This window comes from Channa argus, chromosome 24 (genome assembly GCF_033026475.1).
Source record: "Channa argus isolate prfri chromosome 24, Channa argus male v1.0, whole genome shotgun sequence".
Classification (NCBI taxonomy): domain Eukaryota; kingdom Metazoa; phylum Chordata; class Actinopteri; order Anabantiformes; family Channidae; genus Channa; species Channa argus.
Genome location: NC_090220.1, coordinates 1158890 through 1182167, shown reverse-complemented (window position 1 = coordinate 1182167; position 23278 = coordinate 1158890). Strand labels below are relative to the sequence as shown.

The 23278-nt window shown below is 46.9% G+C and overlaps 1 protein-coding gene and 35 non-coding genes across 37 annotated transcripts in view; 1 reads left to right on the top strand and 35 right to left on the bottom strand.

The window, feature by feature from the left end:
• LOC137109149 (cilia- and flagella-associated protein 54-like) overlaps nt 1-23278 on the top strand; it is a 166370-nt gene that overhangs the window by 28069 nt on the left and 115023 nt on the right. The gene's annotated exons all lie outside the window — the stretch shown is intronic.
• trnar-acg (transfer RNA arginine (anticodon ACG)) lies at nt 3522-3594 on the bottom strand. Its single transcript has one exon. It is a non-coding gene; the product is annotated as a tRNA-Arg (tRNA).
• Nucleotides 3821-3892, bottom strand: trnah-gug (transfer RNA histidin (anticodon GUG)). The gene has a single exon. It is a non-coding gene; the product is annotated as a tRNA-His (tRNA).
• trnah-aug (transfer RNA histidin (anticodon AUG)) lies at nt 4347-4418 on the bottom strand. Its single transcript has one exon. It is a non-coding gene; the product is annotated as a tRNA-His (tRNA).
• Nucleotides 4619-4691, bottom strand: trnar-acg (transfer RNA arginine (anticodon ACG)). The gene has a single exon. It is a non-coding gene; the product is annotated as a tRNA-Arg (tRNA).
• On the bottom strand, nt 5329-5401 carry trnar-acg (transfer RNA arginine (anticodon ACG)). Its single transcript has one exon. It is a non-coding gene; the product is annotated as a tRNA-Arg (tRNA).
• Nucleotides 6061-6132, bottom strand: trnah-gug (transfer RNA histidin (anticodon GUG)). The gene has a single exon. It is a non-coding gene; the product is annotated as a tRNA-His (tRNA).
• Nucleotides 7605-7677, bottom strand: trnar-acg (transfer RNA arginine (anticodon ACG)). Its single transcript has one exon. It is a non-coding gene; the product is annotated as a tRNA-Arg (tRNA).
• On the bottom strand, nt 7903-7974 carry trnah-gug (transfer RNA histidin (anticodon GUG)). The gene has a single exon. It is a non-coding gene; the product is annotated as a tRNA-His (tRNA).
• Nucleotides 8429-8501, bottom strand: trnar-acg (transfer RNA arginine (anticodon ACG)). Its single transcript has one exon. It is a non-coding gene; the product is annotated as a tRNA-Arg (tRNA).
• On the bottom strand, nt 8723-8794 carry trnah-gug (transfer RNA histidin (anticodon GUG)). Its single transcript has one exon. It is a non-coding gene; the product is annotated as a tRNA-His (tRNA).
• trnar-acg (transfer RNA arginine (anticodon ACG)) lies at nt 9134-9206 on the bottom strand. Its single transcript has one exon. It is a non-coding gene; the product is annotated as a tRNA-Arg (tRNA).
• trnah-gug (transfer RNA histidin (anticodon GUG)) lies at nt 9433-9504 on the bottom strand. Its single transcript has one exon. It is a non-coding gene; the product is annotated as a tRNA-His (tRNA).
• On the bottom strand, nt 9959-10030 carry trnah-aug (transfer RNA histidin (anticodon AUG)). Its single transcript has one exon. It is a non-coding gene; the product is annotated as a tRNA-His (tRNA).
• Nucleotides 10370-10442, bottom strand: trnar-acg (transfer RNA arginine (anticodon ACG)). Its single transcript has one exon. It is a non-coding gene; the product is annotated as a tRNA-Arg (tRNA).
• Nucleotides 10665-10736, bottom strand: trnah-gug (transfer RNA histidin (anticodon GUG)). The gene has a single exon. It is a non-coding gene; the product is annotated as a tRNA-His (tRNA).
• Nucleotides 13045-13117, bottom strand: trnar-acg (transfer RNA arginine (anticodon ACG)). Its single transcript has one exon. It is a non-coding gene; the product is annotated as a tRNA-Arg (tRNA).
• Nucleotides 13343-13414, bottom strand: trnah-gug (transfer RNA histidin (anticodon GUG)). Its single transcript has one exon. It is a non-coding gene; the product is annotated as a tRNA-His (tRNA).
• On the bottom strand, nt 13869-13941 carry trnar-acg (transfer RNA arginine (anticodon ACG)). Its single transcript has one exon. It is a non-coding gene; the product is annotated as a tRNA-Arg (tRNA).
• On the bottom strand, nt 14163-14234 carry trnah-gug (transfer RNA histidin (anticodon GUG)). Its single transcript has one exon. It is a non-coding gene; the product is annotated as a tRNA-His (tRNA).
• On the bottom strand, nt 14574-14646 carry trnar-acg (transfer RNA arginine (anticodon ACG)). The gene has a single exon. It is a non-coding gene; the product is annotated as a tRNA-Arg (tRNA).
• Nucleotides 14873-14944, bottom strand: trnah-gug (transfer RNA histidin (anticodon GUG)). Its single transcript has one exon. It is a non-coding gene; the product is annotated as a tRNA-His (tRNA).
• On the bottom strand, nt 15145-15217 carry trnar-acg (transfer RNA arginine (anticodon ACG)). Its single transcript has one exon. It is a non-coding gene; the product is annotated as a tRNA-Arg (tRNA).
• On the bottom strand, nt 15443-15514 carry trnah-gug (transfer RNA histidin (anticodon GUG)). The gene has a single exon. It is a non-coding gene; the product is annotated as a tRNA-His (tRNA).
• trnar-acg (transfer RNA arginine (anticodon ACG)) lies at nt 15969-16041 on the bottom strand. The gene has a single exon. It is a non-coding gene; the product is annotated as a tRNA-Arg (tRNA).
• On the bottom strand, nt 16263-16334 carry trnah-gug (transfer RNA histidin (anticodon GUG)). Its single transcript has one exon. It is a non-coding gene; the product is annotated as a tRNA-His (tRNA).
• Nucleotides 16674-16746, bottom strand: trnar-acg (transfer RNA arginine (anticodon ACG)). The gene has a single exon. It is a non-coding gene; the product is annotated as a tRNA-Arg (tRNA).
• On the bottom strand, nt 16973-17044 carry trnah-gug (transfer RNA histidin (anticodon GUG)). Its single transcript has one exon. It is a non-coding gene; the product is annotated as a tRNA-His (tRNA).
• trnah-gug (transfer RNA histidin (anticodon GUG)) lies at nt 18508-18579 on the bottom strand. Its single transcript has one exon. It is a non-coding gene; the product is annotated as a tRNA-His (tRNA).
• trnar-acg (transfer RNA arginine (anticodon ACG)) lies at nt 19981-20053 on the bottom strand. The gene has a single exon. It is a non-coding gene; the product is annotated as a tRNA-Arg (tRNA).
• On the bottom strand, nt 20275-20346 carry trnah-gug (transfer RNA histidin (anticodon GUG)). The gene has a single exon. It is a non-coding gene; the product is annotated as a tRNA-His (tRNA).
• On the bottom strand, nt 20686-20758 carry trnar-acg (transfer RNA arginine (anticodon ACG)). Its single transcript has one exon. It is a non-coding gene; the product is annotated as a tRNA-Arg (tRNA).
• On the bottom strand, nt 20985-21056 carry trnah-gug (transfer RNA histidin (anticodon GUG)). Its single transcript has one exon. It is a non-coding gene; the product is annotated as a tRNA-His (tRNA).
• trnah-aug (transfer RNA histidin (anticodon AUG)) lies at nt 21511-21582 on the bottom strand. Its single transcript has one exon. It is a non-coding gene; the product is annotated as a tRNA-His (tRNA).
• On the bottom strand, nt 21783-21855 carry trnar-acg (transfer RNA arginine (anticodon ACG)). The gene has a single exon. It is a non-coding gene; the product is annotated as a tRNA-Arg (tRNA).
• Nucleotides 23034-23106, bottom strand: trnar-acg (transfer RNA arginine (anticodon ACG)). The gene has a single exon. It is a non-coding gene; the product is annotated as a tRNA-Arg (tRNA).

The following is a 23278-nucleotide window of genomic DNA, read 5'->3' as shown; positions in this document are numbered from 1 at the left end:
GTAACCTCATTGTTCCACCTGGGTCTCTCTCTTTGACACACATGTATTCTGTCTTACTGCGGCTAAGCTTCATTCCTCTGTTTTCCAGAGCAGACCTCCACCTCTCTAGATTTTCCTCCACCTGCTCCCTGCTCTCACTACAAATCACAATGTCATCTGAAAAACACATAGTCAATGGAGATTCCTGTCTAACCTCATCTGTCAGTCTGTCCATCACCAGACCAAACAAGAAGGGGCTAAGAGCTGATTCTTGATGCAGACCCCCCTCCACCTTGAACTCCTGTGTCACACCTACAGCACCTCACCACGGTCTTACAGCTCTCATACATGTCCTGCACCACTCTAACATACTTCTCTGCCACTCCAGACCTCATACAATACCACAGCTCCTGTCTCTGCACCCTGTCATACGCTTTGTCTAAATCTACGAAGACACAATGTAACTCCCTATGACCTTCTCTTTATTTCTCTATCAGCATCCTTAAAGCAAATACTGCATCTGTTGTTCTCTTTCTAGGCATGAAACCATATTGCTGCTCACAAATGTTCACCTCTGCCCTTAGCCGAGCTTCAACTACTCTTTTCCACAACTTCATTGTGTGACTCATCAGCTTTATTCCTCTGTACTTGCCGCAGCTCTGCACATCTCCCTTGTTCTTAAAAATGGGCACCAGTGCACTTCTCCAGTCCTCTGGCATCCTCTCAATCTCCAAGATCTTGTAAAATAAACTAGTCAGAAACTCTACTGCCACCTCTCCTAGACACTTCCATACCTCCACAGGTATGTCATCAGGACCAACTGTCTTTTCACTCTTCATCCTCTTCAACGTCCTCCTCACTTCACTCTTACTAATCTTTGCTACTTCCTGCTCCACACCTGTCACCTCTTCTACTCTTTGTTCTCTTTCATTTTGCTCATTCATCAACTCTTCAAAGTTCTCCTTCCATCTTCCCATCACACTCCTGGCAGCTGTCAATACATTTCCATCCTAATCTTTAATCACACTAACCTGCTGCACATCCTTCCCATCTCTCTCTCTTTGTCTCACCAACCTGTAAAAATCCACCTCGCCCTCTTGTGTCCAACCTAGCATACAAGTCCTCATATGCTCTTTGTTTGGCCTTTGCCACCTCTACCTTCACCTTACGCTGCATCTCCCTGTACTCCTGTCTACTCTCTTCGGTCCTCTCCGTGTCCCACTTCTTCTTAACTAAACTCTTTCTCTGTATACACTCCTGAACGTCCTCGTTCCACTACCAAGTCTCCTGGTCCACTTTCCTCTTTCCAGATGACACACCGAGTACCCTCCTACCTGTCTCCCTGATCACATTAGCTGTAGTGGTCCAGTCATCTGGGAGCACTTCCTGACCACCCAGAGCCTGTCTCAGCTCCTCCCTGAAAACTACATGACATTCTTCCTTTTCCAACTTGCACCACTTTATCCTCTTCATCTTCTTCACCACCAGAGTCATTTTACACACGACCATTCTGTGTTGTCCGGCTACACTCTCCCCTCGCAACACTTTGCAGTCACTGATCTCTTTCAGATTACAACGTCTACACAGGATGTAGTCCAACTGAGTGTTTCTACCTCCGCTCTTATATGTCACCTTTTGTTCCTGCCTCTTCTGGAAGAAAGTGTTCTCTACAGCCATTTCCATTCTCTTTGCAAAGTCTACCACCATCTGTCTTTCAGTGTTCCTTTTCTGAAAACCAAATCTGCCCATCACATTCTCATCACCTCTGTTCCCTTCACCTACATGTCCATTGAAATCTGCACCAATCACCACTCTCTCCCCTCTGGGGATGCTCTGCTTCACTTCATCTAACTCACTCCAGAATTTCTCCTTCTTTTCTAACTCACATCCTACCTGTGGGGCATAACCACTCACAACATTGAACATCACCCCTTCAATTTCCACCCTCAGACTCAATCAACCTGTCTGATACTCTTTTCACCTCTAGAACGTTCCTAAACGCCTCTTATGGGAATACTCCTACTCCATTTCTCTTCCTATCTGACCCTCAGTAGAACAACTTGAACCCTGCTCCTAAGCTTCTAGCCTTACTACCTGGTCTTCTGGACGCACAGTATGTCCACCTTCCTTCTCTGCATCATGTAAACTTTCTAACCTTCCTTGTCATAGTCCCAACATTCAAAGTCCCTACTGTCAATCCTACATTCTTAGCGTTCCTCTTCTCTCTCTGCCTACAAACACACCTTCCTCCTCTCCTTCTTCAACTTCGACCAAAGTAGTCCAATTTCCACCGGTACCCTGAGGGTCAATAGCACCGGTGGGGGTCGTTGTTAACCTGGGCCCCGACCGATCCTGTATGGAAGTCATTGTCATGATTCGCATTTTTAATTTGGCATGTGTTTTATGTCGGATGCCCTTCCTGACACAACCCTCTGCATTCACAAGAAGACACTGGCTTGTGCCCCCTTGTGGTTGCATTTTTTCCCTGATATCTGATTTCTTTAATATTGGGTGTCAGCCGATATAGATACAATACTACAGCAAGTGTACAGCATGACACCCTGGGGGAGACTTGTCATATCATGAGCATAAACGGGTGCTTTCTCCTATGAAAAAAATCTAATCTTAATAAAGTGTCGTAATAGCAGTATGAGAATAAAACTACCTACTTTGATCTTAAGTTACTAAAGGGTATTAATTCAGATAAGCAGGATGTGGTACATTGGTGCAATATGTCTCCCTCTACAGTTGCTGAACTGTACTAACTACTATATGATCACGGCCACTGGCCTGATGCTCTCTCTGGATTTGTTGAGGTTCTCACTGGAAGGTGGGCTGGCCTAGCAGTGCCTTTTTGTGAGTGTCAGTGTCACGGAGTTGTCCAGGCTAGTTTAGGACACGTTGAAAGATAACAGCGTTTTAGCCCTAGCACAACAAAGGGCTCAGAAGAGCTTAGATCTCATTTTCCTAAATGGCCACAATTGTTGTGTAATGCTCTGAATTCAGATACACAGTTTGCATATGTTTCAGGTTATAAAACAGCTGATGGGGGAAGAAGTGTTATGTGTATCAGTTTAACACTTTGTAAAAGATGCAGAGGCTGGAAAACCCTGAGAACAACAATGGCCTCGTGGCTTTTCCACTAAATGTCGTGACCCGGATGCGAACCGGGGTTCCTGCGGCCACAACGCAGAGTACTAACCACTATACGATCACGGCCGCTGCCCTGATGCTCTCTCTGGATTTGTTGAGGTTCTCACCGGAAGGTGGGCTGGCCTAGCAGTGCCTTTTTGTGAGTGTCAGTGTAACGGAGTTGTCCAGGCTAGTTTAGGACACGTTGAAAGGCCAGCCATTGAGTCTTTTCGTATCATATTTCATATATCTTGAACACTGTACTTCCAAGTTCGACCTTATTGAATTCTTTGTGAATTTGACGTCGTGGTAATTGATTTGGGTTCGTTTTCAAAGATAACAGCGTTTTAGACCGTACAGGCAAAGAGAGCATAGCAACCGCACGTCACCTGATAACCAAAAGGAAACCGCGAGCTAGCCAGGAGTCGAACCTAGAATCTTCTGATCCGTAGTCAGACGCGTTATCCATTGCGCCACTAGCCCCAGTAGAGCTGTGTGTTCAGAAGAGCTTGGATCTCATTTCCCTAAATGGCCAAGCTCAGAAGAGCTTGGATCTCACTTCCCTAAATGGTCAAGCTCAGAACAGCTTGGATCTCATTACCCTAAATAGCCACGATTGTGTGATGTGTATCAGTTTAACACTTTGCAAAAAGATGCAGAGGCTGGAAAACCCTGAGAACAACAATGGCCTCATGGCTTTTCCACTAAATGCCGTGACCCGGATTCGAACCGGGGTTGCTGCGGCCACAACGCAGAGTACTAACCACTATACGATCACGGCCACTGGCCTGATGCTCTCCCTGGACTTGTTGAGGTTCTCACTGGAAGGTGGGCTGGCCTAGCAGTGCCTTTTTGTGAGTGTCAGTGTCACGGAGTTGTCCAGGCTAGTTTAGGACACGTTGAAAGATAAGAGCGTTTTAGACTGTACAGCCAGAGAGATCGTTGCAACCGCACCTCACCTCAGTAGTCCAGGATAGTTTATGACACGTTGAAAGATAACAGCGTTTTAGCCCTAGCACAGCAAAGGGCTCAAAAGAGCTTAGATCTCATTTTCCTAAATGGCCACGATTGTTGTGTCATGCTCTGAATTCAGATACACAGTTTGCCTTATGATTCAGGTTATAAAAGAGCTGATGGGGGAAGAAGTGTTATGTGTATCAGTTTAACACCTTGTAAAAAATGCAGAGGCTGGAAAACCCTGAGAACAACAATGGCCTCGTGGCTTTTCCACTAAATGCCGTGACCCGGATTCGAACCGGGGTTCCTGCAGCCATAACGCAGAGTACTAACCACTATACGATCACGGCCGCTGGCCTGATGCTCTCTCTGGATTTGTTGAGGTTCTCACTGGAAGGTGGGCTGGCCTAGCAGTGCCTTTTTGTGAGTGTCAGTGTCACGGAGTTGTCCAGGCTAGTTTAGGACACGTTGAAAGATAACAGCGTTTTAGACTTGTACAGGCAAAGAGAGCGTAGCAACCGCACGTCACCTGATAACCAAAAGTAAACCGCGAGCTAGCCAGGAGTCGAACCTAGAATCTTCTGATCCGTAGTCAGACGCGTTATCCATTGCGCCACTAGCCCCAGTAGAACTGTGTGTTCAGAAGAGCTTGGATCTCATTTCCCTAAATGGCCAAGCTCAGAAGAGCTTGGATCTCACTTCCCTAAATGGCCAAGCTCAGAACAGCTTGGATCTCATTACCCTAAATGGCCACAATTGTGTGATGTGTATCAGTTTAACACTTTGTAAAAAGATGCAGAGGCTGGAAAACCCTGAGAACAACAATGGCCTCGTGGCTTTTCCACTAGATGCCGTGACCCGGATTCGAACCGGGGTTGCTGCGGCTACAATGCAGAGTACTAACCACTATACGATCATGGCCACTGGCCTGATGCTCTTTCTGGATTTGTTGAGGTTCTCACTGGAAGGTGGGCTGGCCTAGCAGTGCCTTTTTGTGAGTGTGCCTTTTTGTGAGTGTCAGTGTAACGGAGTTGTCCAGGCTAGTTTAGGACACGTTGAAAGGCCAGCCATTGAGTCTTTTCGTATCATATTTCATATATCTTGAACACTGTACTTCCAAGTTCGACCTTATTGAATTCTTTGTGAATTTGACGTCGTGGTAATTGATTTGGGTTCGTTTTCAAAGATAACAGCGTTTTAGACCGTACAGGCAAAGAGAGCGTAGCAACCGCACGTCACCTGATAACCAAAAGAAAACCGCGAGCTAGCCAGGAATCAAACCTAGAATCTTCTGATCCGTAGTCAGACGCGTTATCCATTGCGCCACTAGCCCCAGCAGAGCTATGGATACAGAAGAGCTTGGATCTCATTTCCCTGAATGGCCACGATTGTTGTGTCGTGCTCTGAACGCAGATACACAGTTTGCCTTATGTTTCAGGTTATAAAACAGCTGATGGGGGAAGAAGTGTTATGTGTATCAGTTTAACACTTTGTAAAAGATGCAGAGGCTGGAAAACCCTGAGAACAACAATGGCCTCGTGGCTTTTCCACTAAATGCCATGACCCGGATTCGAACCGGGGTTCCTGCAGCCACAACGCAAAATACTAACCACTATACGATCACGGCCGCTGGCCTGATGCTCTCTCTGGATTTGTTGAGGTTCTCACTGGAAGGTGGGCTGGCCTAGCAGTGCCTTTTTGTGAGTGTCAGTGTCACGGAGTTGTCCAGGCTAGTTTAGGACACGTTGAAAGATAACAGCGTTTTAGCCCTAGCACAGCAAAGGGCTCAGAAGAGCTTAGATCTCATTTTCCTAAATGGCCACGATTGTTGTGTAATGCTCTGAATTCAGATACACAGTTTGCCTTATGTTTCAGGTTATAAAACAGCTGATGGGGGTAGAAGTGTTATGTGTATCAGTTTAACACTTTGTAAAAAATGCAGAGGCTGGAAAACCCTGAGAACAACGATGGCCTCGTGGCTTTTCCACTAAATGCCGTGACCCGGATTCGAACCGGGGTTGCTGCGGCCACAACGCAGAGTACTAACCACTATACGATCACGGCCGCTGCCCTGATGCTCTCTCTGGATTTGTCGAGGTTCTCACTGGAAGTTGGGCTGGCCTAGCAGTGCCTTTTTTTGAGTGTGCCTTTTTGTGAGTGTCAGTGTAACGAAGTAGTCCAGGCTAGTTTAGGACACGTTGAAAGGCCAGCCATTGAGTCTTTTCGTATCATATTTCATATATGTTGAACACTGTACTCCCAAGTTCGACCTTAGTGAATTCTTTGTGAATTTGACGTCGTGGTAATTGATTTGGGTTCGTTTTCAAAGATAACAGCGTTTTAGACCGTACAGGCAAAGAGAGCGTAGCAACCGCACGTCACCTGATAACCAAAATATCCATCGCGCCACTAGCCCCAGCAGAGCTATGGGTTCATTAGTGCTTGGAGCTTGGATCTCATTTCAAGTGAGCATTTATTATACGATCCAAACGTCACCTGATAACCAAAAGCTAACCGCGAGCTAGCCAGGAGTAAACCCTAGAATCTTCTGATCCGTAGTCAGACGCGTTATCCATTGCGCCACTAGCCCAAGCAGAGCTATGGATACAGAAGAGCTTGGATCTCATTACCCTAAATGGCCACAATTGTGTGATGTGTATCAGTTTAACACTTTGTAAAAAGATGCAGAGGCTAGAAAACCCCGAGAACAACAATGGCCTCGTGGCTTTTCCACTAAATGCCGTGACCCGGATTCGAACCGGAGTTGCTGCGGCCACAACGCAGAGTACTAACCACTATACGATCACGGCCACTGGCCCGATGCTCTCTCTGGATTTGTTGAGGTTCTCACTGGAAGGTGGGCTGGCCTAGCAGTGCCTTTTTGTGAGTGTCAGTGTCACGGAGTTGTCCAGGCTAGTTTAGGACACGTTGAAAGATAACAGCGTTTTAGACTGTACAACCAGAGAGATCGTTGCAACCGCACCTCACCTCAGTAGTCCAGGATAGTTTATGACACGTTGAAAGATAACAGCGTTTTTGCCCTAGCACAGCAAAGGGCTCAAAAGAGCTTAGATCTCATTTTCCTAAATGGCCACGATTGTTGTGTCATGCTCTGAATTCAGATACACAGTTTGCCTTATGTTTCAGGTTATAAAACAGCTGATGGGGGAAGAAGTGTTATGTGTCTCAGTTTAACACTTTGTAAAAAATGCAGAGGCTGGAAAACCCTGAGAACAACAATGGCCTCGTGGCTTTTCCACTAAATGCCGTGACCCGGATGCGAACCGGGGTTCCTGCGGCCACAACGCAGAGTACTAACCACTATACGATCACGGCCGCTGGCCTGATGCTCTCTCTGGATTTGTTGAGGTTCTCACTGGAAGGTGGGCTGGCCTAGCAGTGCCTTTTTGTGAGTGTCAGTGTCACGGAGTTGTCCAGGCTAGTTTAGGACACGTTGAAAGATAACAGCGTTTTAGACTTGTACAGGCAAAGAGAGTGTAGCAACCGCACGTCACCTGATAACCAAAAGTAAACCTCGAGCTAGCCAGGAGTCGAACCTAGAATCTTCTGATCCGTAGTCAGACGCGTTATCCATTGCGCCACTAGCCCCAGTAGAGCTGTGTGTTCAGAAGAGCTTGGATCTCATTTCCCTAAATGGCCAAGCTCAGATGAGCTTGGATCTCACTTCCCTAATGGCCAAGCTCAGAACAGCTTGGATCTCATTACCCTAAATGGCCACGATTGTGTGATGTGTATCAGTTTAACACTTTGTAAAAAGATGCAGAGGCTGGAAAACCCTGAGAACAACAATGGCCTCGTGGCTTTTCCACTAGATGCCATGACCCGGATTCGAACCGGGGTTGCTGCGGCCACAACGCAGAGTACTAACCACTATACGATCACGGCCGCTGCCCTGATGCTCTCTCTGGATTTGTTAAGGTTCTCACTGGAAGGTGGGCTGGCCTAGCAGTGCCTTTTTGTGAGTGTGCCTTTTTGTGAGTGTCAGTGTAACGGAGTTGTCCAGGCTAGTTTAGGACACGTTGAAAGGCCAGCCATTGAGTCTTTTCGTATCATATTTCATATATGTTGAACACTGTACTCCCAAGTTCGACCTTAGTGAATTCTTTGTGAATTTGACGTCGTGGTAATTGATTTGGGTTCGTTTTCAAAGATAACAGCGTTTTAGACCGTACAGGCAAAGAGAGCGTAGCAACCGCACGTCACCTGATAACCAAAATATCCATCGCGCCACTAGCCCCAGCAGAGCTATGGGTTCAGAAGTGCTTGGAGCTTGGATCTCATTTCAAGTGAGCATTTATTATACGATCCAAACGTCACCTGATAACCAAAAGGTAAACCACGAGCTAGCCAGGAGTCCAACCTAGAATCTTCTGATTCGTAGTCAGACGCGTTATCCATTGCGCCACTAGCCCCAGCAGAGCTGTGGATTCAGAAGAGCTTGGATCTCATTTCCCTAAATGGCCACGATTGTTGTGTCGTGCTCTGAACGCAGATACACAGTTTGCCTTATGTTTCAGGTTATAAAACAGCTGATGGGGGAAGACGTGTTATGTGTATCTGTTTAACACTTTGTAAAAGATGCAGAGGCTGGAAAACCCTGAGAACAACAATGGCCTCGTGGCTGTCCAATAAATGCCGTGACCCGGATTCGAACCGGGGTTGCTGCGGCCACAACGCAGAGTACTAACCACTATACGATCACGGCCGCTGCCCTGATGCTCTCTTTAGATTTGTTGAGGTTCTCACTGGAAGGTGGGCTGGCCTAGCAGTGCCTTTTTGTGAGTGTGCCTTTTTGTGAGTGTCAGTGTAACGGAGTTGTCCAGGCTAGTTTAGGACACGTTGAAAGGCCAGCCATTGAGTCTTTTCGTATCATATTTCATATATCTTGAACACTGTACTCCCAAGTTCGACCTTAGTGAATTCTTTGTGAATTTGACGTCGTGGTAATTGATTTGGGTTCGTTTTCAAAGATATCAGCGTTTTAGACCGTACAGGCAAAGAGAGCGTAGCAATCGCACGTCACCTGATAACCAAAAGAAAACCGCGAGCTAGCCGGGAGTCGAACCTAGAATCTTCTGATCCGTAGTCAGACGCGTTATCCATTGCGCCACTAGCCCCAGTAGAGCTGTGTGTTCAGAAGAGCTTGCATCTCATTTCCCTAAATGGCCAAGCTCAGAAGAGCTTGGATCTCACTTCCCTAAATGGCCAAGCTCAGAACAGCTTGGATCTCATTACCCTAAATGGCCACGATTGTGTGATGTGTATCAGTTTAACACTTTGTAAAAAGATGCAGAGGCTAGAAGACCCCGAGAACAACAATGGCCTCGTGGCTTTTCCACTAAATGCCGTGACCCGGATTTGAACCGGGGTTGCTGCGGCCACAACGCAGAGTACTAACCACTATACGATCACGGCCACTGGCCTGATCCTCTCTCTGGATTTGTTGAGGTTCTCACTGGAAGGTGGGCTGGCCTAGCAGTGCCTTTTTGTGAGTGTCAGTGTCACGGAGTTGTCCAGGCTAGTTTAGGACACGTTGAAAGATAAGAGCGTTTTAGACTGTACAGCCAGAGAGATCGTTGCAACCGCACCTCACCTCAGTAGTCCAGGATAGTTTATGACACGTTGAAAGATAACAGCGTTTTAGCCCTAGCACAGCAAAGGGCTCAAAAGAGCTTAGATCTCATTTTCCTAAATGGCCACGATTGTTGTGTCATGCTCTGAATTCAGATACACAGTTTGCCTTATGATTCAGGTTATAAAAGAGCTGATGGGGGAAGAAGTGTTATGTGTATCAGTTTAACACCTTGTAAAAAATGCAGAGGCTGGAAAACCCTGAGAACAACAATGGCCTCGTGGCTTTTCCACTAAATGCCGTGACCCGGATTCGAACCGGGGTTCCTGCAGCCATAACGCAGAGTACTAACCACTATACGATCACGGCCGCTGGCCTGATGCTCTCTCTGGATTTGTTGAGGTTCTCACTGGAAGGTGGGCTGGCCTAGCAGTGCCTTTTTGTGAGTGTGCCTTTTTGTGAGTGTCAGTGTAACGGAGTTGTCCAGGCTAGTTTAGGACACGTTGAAAGGCCAGCCATTGAGTCTTTTCGTATCTTATTTCATATATCTTGAACACTGTACTTCCAAGTTCGACCTTATTGAATTCTTTGTGAATTTGACGTCGTGGTAATTGATTTGGGTTCGTTTTCAAAGATAACAGCGTTTTAGACCGTACAGGCAAAGAGAGTGTAGCAACCGCACGTCACCTGATAACCAAAAGAAAACCGCGAGCTAGCCAGGAATCAAACCTAGAATCTTCTGATCCGTAGTCAGACGCGTTATCCATTGCGCCACTAGCCCCAGCAGAGCTATGGATACAGAAGAGCTTAGATCTCATTTTCCTAAATGGCCACAATTGTTGTGTAATGCTCTGAATTCAGATACACAGTTTGCCTTATGTTTCAGGTTATAAAACAGCTGATGGGGGTAGAAGTGTTATGTGTATCAGTTTAACACTTTGTAAAAAATGCAGAGGCTGGAAAACCCTGAGAACAACGATGGCCTCGTGGCTTTTCCACTAAATGCCGTGACCCGGATTCGAACCGGGGTTGCTGCGGCCACAACGCAGAGTACTAACCACTATACGATCACGGCCGCTGCCCTGATGCTCTCTCTGGATTTGTCGAGGTTCTCACTGGAAGTTGGGCTGGCCTAGCAGTGCCTTTTTTTGAGTGTGCCTTTTTGTGAGTGTCAGTGTAACGAAGTAGTCCAGGCTAGTTTAGGACACGTTGAAAGGCCAGCCATTGAGTCTTTTCGTATCATATTTCATATATGTTGAACACTGTACTCCCAAGTTCGACCTTAGTGAATTCTTTGTGAATTTGACGTCGTGGTAATTGATTTGGGTTCGTTTTCAAAGATAACAGCGTTTTAGACCGTACAGGCAAAGAGAGCGTAGCAACCGCACGTCACCTGATAACCAAAATATCCATCGCGCCACTAGCCCCAGCAGAGCTATGGGTTCATTAGTGCTTGGAGCTTGGATCTCATTTCAAGTGAGCATTTATTATACGATCCAAACGTCACCTGATAACCAAAAGCTAACCGCGAGCTAGCCAGGAGTAAACCCTAGAATCTTCTGATCCGTAGTCAGACGCGTTATCCATTGCGCCACTAGCCCAAGCAGAGCTATGGATACAGAAGAGCTTGGATCTCATTTCCCTAAATGGCCAAGCTCAGAAGAGCTTGGATCTCACTTCCCTAAATGGCCAAGCTCAGAACAGCTTGGATCTCATTACCCTAAATAGCCACGATTGTGTGATGTGTATCAGTTTAACACTTTGTAAAAAGATGCAGAAGCTGGAAAACCCTGAGAACAACAATGGCCTCGTGGCTTTTCCACTAAATGCCGTGACCCGGATTCGAACCGGGGTTCCTGCGGCCACAACGCAGAGTACTAACCACTATACGATCACTGCCGCTGCCCTGATGCTCTCTCTGGATTTGTTGAGGTTCTCACTGGAAGGTGGGCTGGCCTAGCAGTGCCTTTTTGTGAGTGTCAGTGTCACGGAGTTGTCCAGGCTAGTTTAGGACACGTTGAAAGATTACAGCGTTTTAGACTTGTAAAGGCAAAGAGAGCGTAGCAACCGCACGTCACCTGATAACCGAAAGTAAACCGCGAGCTAGCCAGGAGTCGAACCTAGAATCTTCTGATCCGTAGTTAGACGCTTTATCCATTGCGCCACTAGCCTGAGTAGATCTGTGTGTTCAGAAGAGCTTGGATCTCATTTCCCTAAATGGCCAAGCTCAGATGAGGTTGGATCTCACTTCCCTAAATGGCCAAGCTCAGAACAGCTTGGATCTCATTACCCTAAATGGCCACGATTGTGTGATGTGTATCAGTTTAACACTTTTCTAAAAAGATGCAGATGCCTTTTTTTGAGTGTCAGTGTAACGGAGTTGTCCAGGCTAGTTTAGGACACGTTGAAAGATAACAGCGTTTTAGACTGTACAGGCAGAGAGAGAGTTGCAACCGCACCTCATCTCAGTAGTCCAGGCTAGTTTAGGACACGTTGAAAGGCCAGACATTGAGTCTTTACGTATCATATTCCATATATGTTGAACACTGTACTCCCAAGTTCGACCTTAGTGAATTCTTTGTGAATTTGACGTCGTGGTAATTGATTTGGGTTCGTTTTCAAAGATAACAGCGTTTTAGACCGTACAGGCAAAGAGAGCGTAGCAACCGCACGTGACCTGATAATCAAAATATCCATCGCGCCACTAGCCCCAGCAGAGCTATGGGTTCATTAGTGCTTGGAGCTTGGATCTCATTTCAAGTGAGCATTTATTATACGACCCAAACGTCACCTGATAACCAAAAGCTAACCGCGAGCTAGCCAGGAGTAAACCCTAGAATCTTCTGATCCGTAGTCAGACGCGTTATCCATTGCGCCACTAGCCCAAGCAGAGCTATGGATACAGAAGAGCTTGGATCTCATTTCCCTAAATGGCCAAGCTCAGAAGAGCTTGGATCTCACTTCCCTAAATGGCCAAGCTCAGAACAGCTTGGATCTCATTACCCTAAATAGCCACGATTGTGTGATGTGTATCAGTTTAACACTTTGTAAAAAGATGCAGAAGCTGGAAAACCCTGAGAACAACAATGGCCTCGTGGCTTTTCCACTAAATGCCGTGACCCGGATTCGAACCGGGGTTCCTGCGGCCACAACGCAGAGTACTAACCACTATACGATCACTGCCGCTGCCCTGATGCTCTCTCTGGATTTGTTGAGGTTCTCACTGGAAGGTGGGCTGGCCTAGCAGTGCCTTTTTGTGAGTGTCAGTGTCACGGAGTTGTCCAGGCTAGTTTAGGACACGTTGAAAGATAACAGCGTTTTAGACTTGTACAGGCAAAGAGAGTGTAGCAACCGCACGTCACCTGATAACCAAAAGTAAACCTCGAGCTAGCCAGGAGTCGAACCTAGAATCTTCTGATCCGTAGTCAGACGCGTTATCCATTGCGCCACTAGCCCCAGTAGAGCTGTGTGTTCAGAAGAGCTTGGATCTCATTTCCCTAAATGGCCAAGCTCAGAAGAGCTTGGATCTCACTTCCCTAATGGCCAAGCTCAGAACAGCTTGGATCTCATTACCCTAAATGGCCACGATTGTGTGATGTGTATCAGTTTAACACTTTGTAAAAAGATGCAGAGGCTGGAAAACCCTGAGAACAACAATGGCCTCGTGGCTTTTCCACTAGATGCCGTGACCCGGATTCGAACCGGGGTTGCTGCGGCCACAACGCAGAGTACTAACCACTATACGATCACGGCCGCTGCCCTGATGCTCTCTCTGGATTTGTTAAGGTTCTCACTGGAAGGTGGGCTGGCCTAGCAGTGCCTTTTTGTGAGGGTGCCTTTTTGTGAGTGTCAGTGTAACGGAGTTGTCCAGGCTAGTTTAGGACACGTTGAAAGGCCAGCCATTGAGTCTTTTCGTATCATATTTCATATATGTTGAACACTGTACTCCCAAGTTCGACCTTAGTGAATTCTTTGTGAATTTGACGTCGTGGTAATTGATTTGGGTTCGTTTTCAAAGATAACAGCGTTTTAGACCGTACAGGCAAAGAGAGCGTAGCAACCGCACGTCACCTGATAACCAAAATATCCATCGCGCCACTAGCCCCAGCAGAGCTATGGGTTCAGAAGTGCTTGGAGCTTGGATCTCATTTCAAGTGAGCATTTATTATACGATCCAAACGTCACCTGATAACCAAAAGGTAAACCGCGAGCTAGCCAGGAGTCCAACCTAGAATCTTCTGATTCGTAGTCAGACGCGTTATCCATTGCGCCACTAGCCCCAGCAGAGCTGTGGATTCAGAAGAGCTTGGATCTCATTTCCCTAAATGGCCACGATTGTTGTGTCGTGCTCTGAACGCAGATACACAGTTTGCCTTATGTTTCAGGTTATAAAACAGCTGATGGGGGAAGACGTGTTATGTGTATCTGTTTAACACTTTGTAAAAGATGCAGAGGCTGGAAAACCCTGAGAACAACAATGGCCTCGTGGCTGTCCAATAAATGCCGTGACCCGGATTCGAACCGGGGTTGCTGCGGCCACAACGCAGAGTACTAACCACTATACGATCACGGCCGCTGCCCTGATGCTCTCTTTAGATTTGTTGAGGTTCTCACTGGAAGGTGGGCTGGCCTAGCAGTGCCTTTTTGTGAGTGTGCCTTTTTGTGAGTGTCAGTGTAACGGAGTTGTCCAGGCTAGTTTAGGACACGTTGAAAGGCCAGCCATTGAGTCTTTTCGTATCATATTTCATATATCTTGAACACTGTACTCCCAAGTTCGACCTTAGTGAATTCTTTGTGAATTTGACGTCGTGGTAATTGATTTGGGTTCGTTTTCAAAGATAACAGCGTTTTAGACCGTACAGGCAAAGAGAGCGTAGCAATCGCACGTCACCTGATAACCAAAAGAAAACCGTGAGCTAGCCGGGAGTCGAACCTAGAATCTTCTGATCCGTAGTCAGACGCGTTATCCATTGCGCCACTAGCCCCAGTAGAGCTGTGTGTTCAGAAGAGCTTGGATCTCATTTCCCTAAATGGCCAAGCTCAGAAGAGCTTGGATCTCACTTCCCTAAATGGCCAAGCTCAGAACAGCTTGGATCTCATTACCCTAAATGGCCACGATTGTGTGATGTGTATCAGTTTAACACTTTGTAAAAAGATGCAGAGGCTAGAAGACCCCGAGAACAACAATGGCCTCGTGGCTTTTCCACTAAATGCCGTGACCCGGATTCGAACCGGGGTTGCTGCGGCCACAACGCAGAGTACTAACCACTATACGATCACGGCCACTGGCCTGATGCTCTCTCTGGATTTGTTGAGGTTCTCATTGGAAGGTGGGCTGGCCTAGCAGTGCCTTTTTGTGAGTGTCAGTGTCACGGAGTTGTCCAGGCTAGTTTAGGACACGTTGAAAGATAACAGCGTTTTAGACTTGTACAGGCAAAGAGAGCGTAGCAACCGCACGTCACCTGATAACCAAAAGTAAACCGCGAGCTAGCCAGGAGTCGAACCTAGAATCTTCTGATCCGTAGTCAGACGCGTTATCCATTGCGCCACTAGCCCCAGTAGAGCTGTGTGTTCAGAAGAGCTTGGATCTCATTTCCCTAAATGGCCAAGCTCAGATGAGCTTGGATCTCACTTCCCTAATGGCCAAGCTCAGAACAGCTTGGATCTCATTACCCTAAATGGCCACGATTGTGTGATGTGTATCAGTTTAACACTTTGTAAAAAGATGCAGAGGCTGGAAAACCCTGAGAACAACAATGGCCTCGTGGCTTTTCCACTAGATGCCATGACCCGGATTCGAACCGGGGTTGCTGCGGCCACAACGCAGAGTACTAACCACTATACGATCACGGCCGCTGCCCTGATGCTCTCTCTGGATTTGTTAAGGTTCTCACTGGAAGGTGGGCTGGCCTAGCAGTGCCTTTTTGTGAGTGTGCCTTTTTGTGAGTGTCAGTGTAACGGAGTTGTCCAGGCTAGTTTAGGACACGTTGAAAGGCCAGCCATTGAGTCTTTTCGTATCATATTTCATATATGTTGAACACTGTACTCCCAAGTTCGACCTTAGTGAATTCTTTGTGAATTTGACGTCGTGGTAATTGATTTGGGTTCGTTTTCAAAGATAACAGCGTTTTAGACCGTACAGGCAAAGAGAGCGTAGCAACCGCACGTCACCTGATAACCAAAATATCCATCGCGCCACTAGCCCCAGCAGAGCTATGGGTTCAGAAGTGCTTGGAGCTTGGATCTCATTTCAAGTGAGCATTTATTATACGATCCAAACGTCACCTGATAACCAAAAGGTAAACCACGAGCTAGCCAGGAGTCCAACCTAGAATCTTCTGATTCGTAGTCAGACGCGTTATCCATTGCGCCACTAGCCCCAGCAGAGCTGTGGATTCAGAAGAGCTTGGATCTCATTTCCCTAAATGGCCACGATTGTTGTGTCGTGCTCTGAACGCAGATACACAGTTTGCCTTATGTTTCAGGTTATAAAACAGCTGATGGGGGAAGACGTGTTATGTGTATCTGTTTAACACTTTGTAAAAGATGCAGAGGCTGGAAAACCCTGAGAACAACAATGGCCTCGTGGCTGTCCAATAAATGCCGTGACCCGGATTCGAACCGGGGTTGCTGCGGCCACAACGCAGAGTACTAACCACTATACGATCACGGCCGCTGCCCTGATGCTCTCTTTAGATTTGTTGAGGTTCTCACTGGAAGGTGGGCTGGCCTAGCAGTGCCTTTTTGTGAGTGTGCCTTTTTGTGAGTGTCAGTGTAACGGAGTTGTCCAGGCTAGTTTAGGACACGTTGAAAGGCCAGCCATTGAGTCTTTTCGTATCATATTTCATATATCTTGAACACTGTACTCCCAAGTTCGACCTTAGTGAATTCTTTGTGAATTTGACGTCGTGGTAATTGATTTGGGTTCGTTTTCAAAGATATCAGCGTTTTAGACCGTACAGGCAAAGAGAGCGTAGCAATCGCACGTCACCTGATAACCAAAAGAAAACCGCGAGCTAGCCGGGAGTCGAACCTAGAATCTTCTGATCCGTAGTCAGACGCGTTATCCATTGCGCCACTAGCCCCAGTAGAGCTGTGTGTTCAGAAGAGCTTGGATCTCATTTCCCTAAATGGCCAAGCTCAGAAGAGCTTGGATCTCACTTCCCTAAATGGCCAAGCTCAGAACAGCTTGGATCTCATTACCCTAAATGGCCACGATTGTGTGATGTGTATCAGTTTAACACTTTGTAAAAAGATGCAGAGGCTAGAAGACCCCGAGAACAACAATGGCCTCGTGGCTTTTCCACTAAATGCCGTGACCCGGATTCGAACCGGGGTTGCTGCGGCCACAACGCAGAGTACTAACCACTATACGATCACGGCCACTGGCCTGATCCTCTCTCTGGATTTGTTGAGGTTCTCACTGGAAGGTGGGCTGGCCTAGCAGTGCCTTTTTGTGAGTGTCAGTGTCACGGAGTTGTCCAGGCTAGTTTAGGACACGTTGAAAGATAAGAGCGTTTTAGACTGTACAGCCAGAGAGATCGTTGCAACCGCACCTCACCTCAGTAGTCCAGGATAGTTTATGACACGTTGAAAGATAACAGCGTTTTAGCCCTAGCACAGCAAAGGGCTCAAAAGAGCTTAGATCTCATTTTCCTAAATGGCCACGATTGTTGTGTCATGCTCTGAATTCAGATACACAGTTTGCCTTATGATTCAGGTTATAAAAGAGCTGATGGGGGAAGAAGTGTTATGTGTATCAGTTTAACACCTTGTAAAAAATGCAGAGGCTGGAAAACCCTGAGAACAACAATGGCCTCGTGGCTTTTCCACTAAATGCCGTGACCCGGATTCGAACCGGGGTTCCTGCGGCCACAACGCAGAGTACTAACCACTATACGATCACTGCCGCTGCCCTGATGCTCTCTCTGGATTTGTTGAGGTTCTCACTGGAAGGTGGGCTGGCCTAGCAGTGCCTTTTTGTGAGTGTCAGTGTCACAGAGTTGTCCAGGCTAGTTTAGGACACGTTGAAAGATTACAGCGTTTTAGACTTGTAAAGGCAAAGAGAGCGTAGCAACCGCACGTCACCTGATAACCGAAAGTAAACCGCGAGCTAGCCAGGAGTCGAACCTAGAATCTTCTGATCCGTAGTTAGACGCTTTATCCATTGCGCCACTAGCCTGAGTAGATCTGTGTGTTCAGAAGAGCTTGGATCTCATTTCCCTAAATGGCCAAGCTCAGATGAGGTTGGATCTCACTTCCCTAAATGGCCAAGCTCAGAACAGCTTGGATCTCATTACCCTAAATGGCCACGATTGTGTGATGTGTATCAGTTTAACACTTTTCTAAAAAGATGCAGATGCCTTTTTTTGAGTGTCAGTGTAACGGAGTTGTCCAGGCTAGTTTAGGACACGTTGAAAGATAACAGCGTTTTAGACTGTACAGGCAGAGAGAGAGTTGCAACCGCACCTCATCTCAGTAGTCCAGGCTAGTTTAGGACACGTTGAAAGGCCAGACATTGAGTCTTTACGTATCATATTCCATATATATTGAACACTGTACTCCCAAGTTCGACCTTAGTGAATTCTTTGTGAATTTGACGTCGTGGTAATTGATTTGGGTTCGTTTTCAAAGATAACAGCGTTTTAGACCGTACAGGCAAAGAGAGCGTAGCAACCGCACGTCACCTGATAACCAAAATATCCATCGCGCCACTAGCCCCAGCAGAGCTATGGGTTCATTAGTGCTTGGAGCTTGGATCTCATTTCAAGTGAGCATTTATTATACGATCCAAACGTCCCTGAGAAACCCTGAGAACAACAATGGCCTCGTGGCTGTCCAATAAATGCCGTGACCCGGATTCGAACCGGGGTTGCTGCGGCCACAACGCAGAGTACTAACCACTATACGATCACGGCCACTGGCCTGATGCTCTCTCTGGATTTGTTGAGGTTCTCACTGGAAGGTGGGCTGGCCTAGCAGTGCCTTTTTGTGAGTGTCAGTGTCACGGAGTTGTCCAGGCTAGTTTAGGACACGTTGAAAGATAAGAGCGTTTTAGACTGTACAACCAGAGAGATCGTTGCAACCGCACCTCACCTCAGTAGTCCAGGATAGTTTATGACACGTTGAAAGATAACAGCGTTTTTGCCCTAGCACAGCAAAGGGCTCAAAAGAGCTTAGATCTCATTTTCCTAAATGGCCACGATTGTTGTGTCATGCTCTGAATTCAGATACACAGTTTGCCTTATGTTTCAGGTTATAAAACAGCTGATGGGGGAAGAAGTGTTATGTGTCTCAGTTTAACACTTTGTAAAAAATGCAGAGGCTGGAAAACCCTGAGAACAACAATGGCCTCGTGGCTTTTCCACTAAATGCCGTGACCCGGATGCGAACCGGGGTTCCTGCGGCCACAACGCAGAGTACTAACCACTATACGATCACGGCCGCTGGCCTGATGCTCTCTCTGGATTTGTTGAGGTTCTCACTGGAAGGTGGGCTGGCCTAGCAGTGCCTTTTTGTGAGTGTCAGTGTCACGGAGTTGTCCAGGCTAGTTTAGGACACGTTGAAAGATAACAGCGTTTTAGCCCTAGCACAACAAAGGGCTCAGAAGAGCTTAGATCTCATTTTCCTAAATGGCCACAATTGTTGTGTAATGCTCTGAATTCAGATACACAGTTTGCCTTATGTTTCAGGTTATAAAACAGCTGATGGGGGAAGAAGTGTTATGTGTATCAGTTTAACACTTTGTAAAAGATGCAGAGGCTGGAAAACCCTGAGAACAACAATGGCCTCGTGGCTTTTCCACTAAATGTCGTGACCCGGATGCGAACCGGGGTTCCTGCGGCCACAACGCAGAGTACTAACCACTATACGATCACGGCCGCTGCCCTGATGCTCTCTCTGGATTTGTTGAGGTTCTCACCGGAAGGTGGGCTGGCCTAGCAGTGCCTTTTTGTGAGTGTCAGTGTAACGGAGTTGTCCAGGCTAGTTTAGGACACGTTGAAAGGCCAGCCATTGAGTCTTTTCGTATCATATTTCATATATCTTGAACACTGTACTTCCAAGTTCGACCTTAGTGAATTCTTTGTGAATTTGACGTCGTGGTAATTGATTTGGGTTCGTTTTCAAAGATAACAGCGTTTTAGACCGTACAGGCAAAGAGAGCGTAGCAACCGCACGTCACCTGATAACCAAAATATCCATCGCGCCACTAGCCCCAGCAGAGCTATGGGTTCAGAAGTGCTTGGAGCTTGGATCTCATTTCAAGTGAGCATTTATTATACGATCCAAACGTCACCTGATAACCAAAAGGTAAACCGCGAGCTAGCCAGGAGTCCAACCTAGAATCTTCTGATTCGTAGTCAGACGCGTTATCCATTGCGCCACTAGCCCCAGCAGAGCTGTGGATTCAGAAGAGCTTGGATCTCATTTCCCTAAATGGCCACGATTGTTGTGTCGTGCTCTGAACGCAGATACACAGTTTGCCTTATGTTTCAGGTTATAAAACAGCTGATGGGGGAAGACGTGTTATGTGTATCTGTTTAACACTTTGTAAAAGATGCAGAGGCTGGAAAACCCTGAGAACAACAATGGCCTCGTGGCTGTCCAATAAATGCCGTGACCCGGATTCGAACCGGGGTTGCTGCGGCCACAACGCAGAGTACTAACCACTATACGATCACGGCCGCTGCCCTGATGCTCTCTTTAGATTTGTTAAGGTTCTCACTGGAAGGTGGGCTGGCCTAGCAGTGCCTTTTTGTGAGTGTGCCTTTTTGTGAGTGTCAGTGTAACGGAGTTGTCCAGGCTAGTTTAGGACACGTTGAAAGGCCAGCCATTGAGTCTTTTCGTATCTTATTTCATATATCTTGAACACTGTACTCCCAAGTTCGACCTTAGTGAATTCTTTGTGAATTTGACGTCGTGGTAATTGATTTGGGTTCGTTTTCAAAGATAACAGCGTTTTAGACCGTACAGGCAAAGAGAGCGTAGCAATCGCACGTCACCTGATAACCAAAAGAAAACCGCGAGCTAGCCGGGAGTCGAACCTAGAATCTTCTGATCCGTAGTCAGACGCGTTATCCATTGCGCCACTAGCCCCAGTAGAGCTGTGTGTTCAGAAGAGCTTGGATCTCATTTCCCTAAATGGCCAAACTCAGAAGAGCTTGGATCTCACTTCCCTAAATGGCCAAGCTCAGAACAGCTTGGATCTCATTACCCTAAATGGCCACGATTGTGTGATGTGTATCAGTTTAACACTTTGTAAAAAGATGCAGAGGCTAGAAGACCCCGAGAACAACAATGGCCTCGTGGCTTTTCCACTAAATGCCGTGACCCGGATTCGAACCGGGGTTGCTGCGGCCACAACGCAGAGTACTAACCACTATACGATCACGGCCACTGGCCTGATCCTCTCTCTGGATTTGTTGAGGTTCTCACTGGAAGGTGGGCTGGCCTAGCAGTGCCTTTTTGTGAGTGTCAGTGTCACGGAGTTGTCCAGGCTAGTTTAGGACACGTTGAAAGATAACAGCGTTTTAGACTGTACAGCCAGAGAGATCGTTGCAACCGCACCTCACCTCAGTAGTCCAGGATAGTTTATGACACGTTGAAAGATAACAGCGTTTTAGCCCTAGCACAGCAAAGGGCTCAAAAGAGCTTAGATCTCATTTTCCTAAATGGCCACGATTGTTGTGTCATGCTCTGAATTCAGATACACAGTTTGCCTTATGTTTCAGGTTATAAAACAGCTGATGGGGGAAGAAGTGTTATGTGTATCAGTTTAACACCTTGTAAAAAATGCAGAGGCTGGAAAACCCTGAGAACAACAATGGCCTCGTGGCTTTTCCACTAAATGCCGTGACCCGGATTCGAACCGGGGTTCCTGCAGCCATAACGCAGAGTACTAACCACTATACGATCACGGCCGCTGGCCTGATGCTCTCTCTGGATTTGTTGAGGTTCTCATTGGAAGGTGGGCTGGCCTAGCAGTGCCTTTTTGTGAGTGTCAGTGTCACGGAGTTGTCCAGGCTAGTTTAGGACACGTTGAAAGATAACAGCGTTTTAGACTTGTACAGGCAAAGAGAGCGTAGCAACCGCACGTCACCTGATAACCAAAAGTAAACCGCGAGCTAGCCAGGAGTCTAACCTAGAATCTTCTGATCCGTAGTCAGACGCGTTATCCATTGCGCCACTAGCCCCAGTAGAGCTGTGTGTTCAGAAGAGCTTGGATCTCATTTCCCTAAATGGCCAAGCTCAGAAGAGCTTGGATCTCACTTCCCTAAATGGCCAAGCTCAGAACAGCTTGGATCTCATTACCCTAAATGGCCACGATTGTGTGATGTGTATCAGTTTAACACTTTGTAAAAAGATGCAGAGGCTAGAAAACCAATGGCCTCGTGGCTTTTCCACTAAATGCCGTGACCCGGATTCGAACCGGGGTTGCTGCGGCCACAACGCAGAGTACTAACCACTATATGATCACGGCCACTGGCCTGATGCTCTCTCTGGATTTGTTGAGGTTCTCACTGGAAGGTGGGCTGGCCTAGCAGTGCCTTTTTGTGAGTGTCAGTGTCACGGAGTTGTCCAGGCTAGTTTAGGACACGTTGAAAGATTACAGCGTTTTAGCCCTAGCACAGCAAAGGGCTCAAAAGAGCTTAGATCTCATTTTCCTAAATGGCCACGATTGTTGTGTCATGCTCTGAATTCAGATACACAGTTTGCCTTATGTTTCAGGTTATAAAACAGCTGATGGGGGAAGAAGTGTTATGTGTATCAGTTTAACACTTTGTAAAAAATGCAGAGGCTGGAAAACCCTGAGAACAACAATGGCCTCGTGGCTTTTCCACTAAATGCCGTGACCCGGATTTGAACCGGGATTCCTGCAGCCACAACGCAGAGTACTAACCACTATACGATCACTGCCGCTGCCCTGATGCTCTCTCTGGATTTGTTGAGGTTCTCACTGGAAGGTGGGCTGGCCTAGCAGTGCCTTTTTGTGAGTGTGCCTTTTTGTGAGTGTCAGTGTAACGGAGTTGTCCAGGCTAGTTTAGGACACGTTGAAAGGCCAGCCATTGAGTCTTTTCGTATCATATTTCATATATCTTGAACACTGTACTTCCAAGTTCGACCTTATTGAATTCTTTGTGAATTTGACGTCGTGGTAATTGATTTGGGTTCGTTTTCAAAGATAACAGCGTTTTAGACCGTACAGGCAAAGAGAGCGTAGCAACCGCACGTCACCTGATAACCAAAATATCCATCGCGCCACTAGCCCCAGCAGAGCTATGGGTTCAGAAGTGCTTGGAGCTTGGATCTCATTTCAAGTGAGCATTTATTATACGATCCAAACGTCACCTGATAACCAAAAGGTAAACCGCGAGCTAGCCAGGAGTCCAACCTAGAATCTTCTGATTCGTAGTCAGACGCGTTATCCATTGCGCCACTAGCCCCAGCAGAGCTGTGGATTCAGAAGAGCTTGGATCTCATTTCCCTAAATGGCCACGATTGTTGTGTCGTGCTCTGAACGCAGATACACAGTTTGCCTTATGTTTCAGGTTATAAAACAGCTGATGGGGGAAGACGTGTTATGTGTATCTGTTTAACACTTTGTAAAAGATGCAG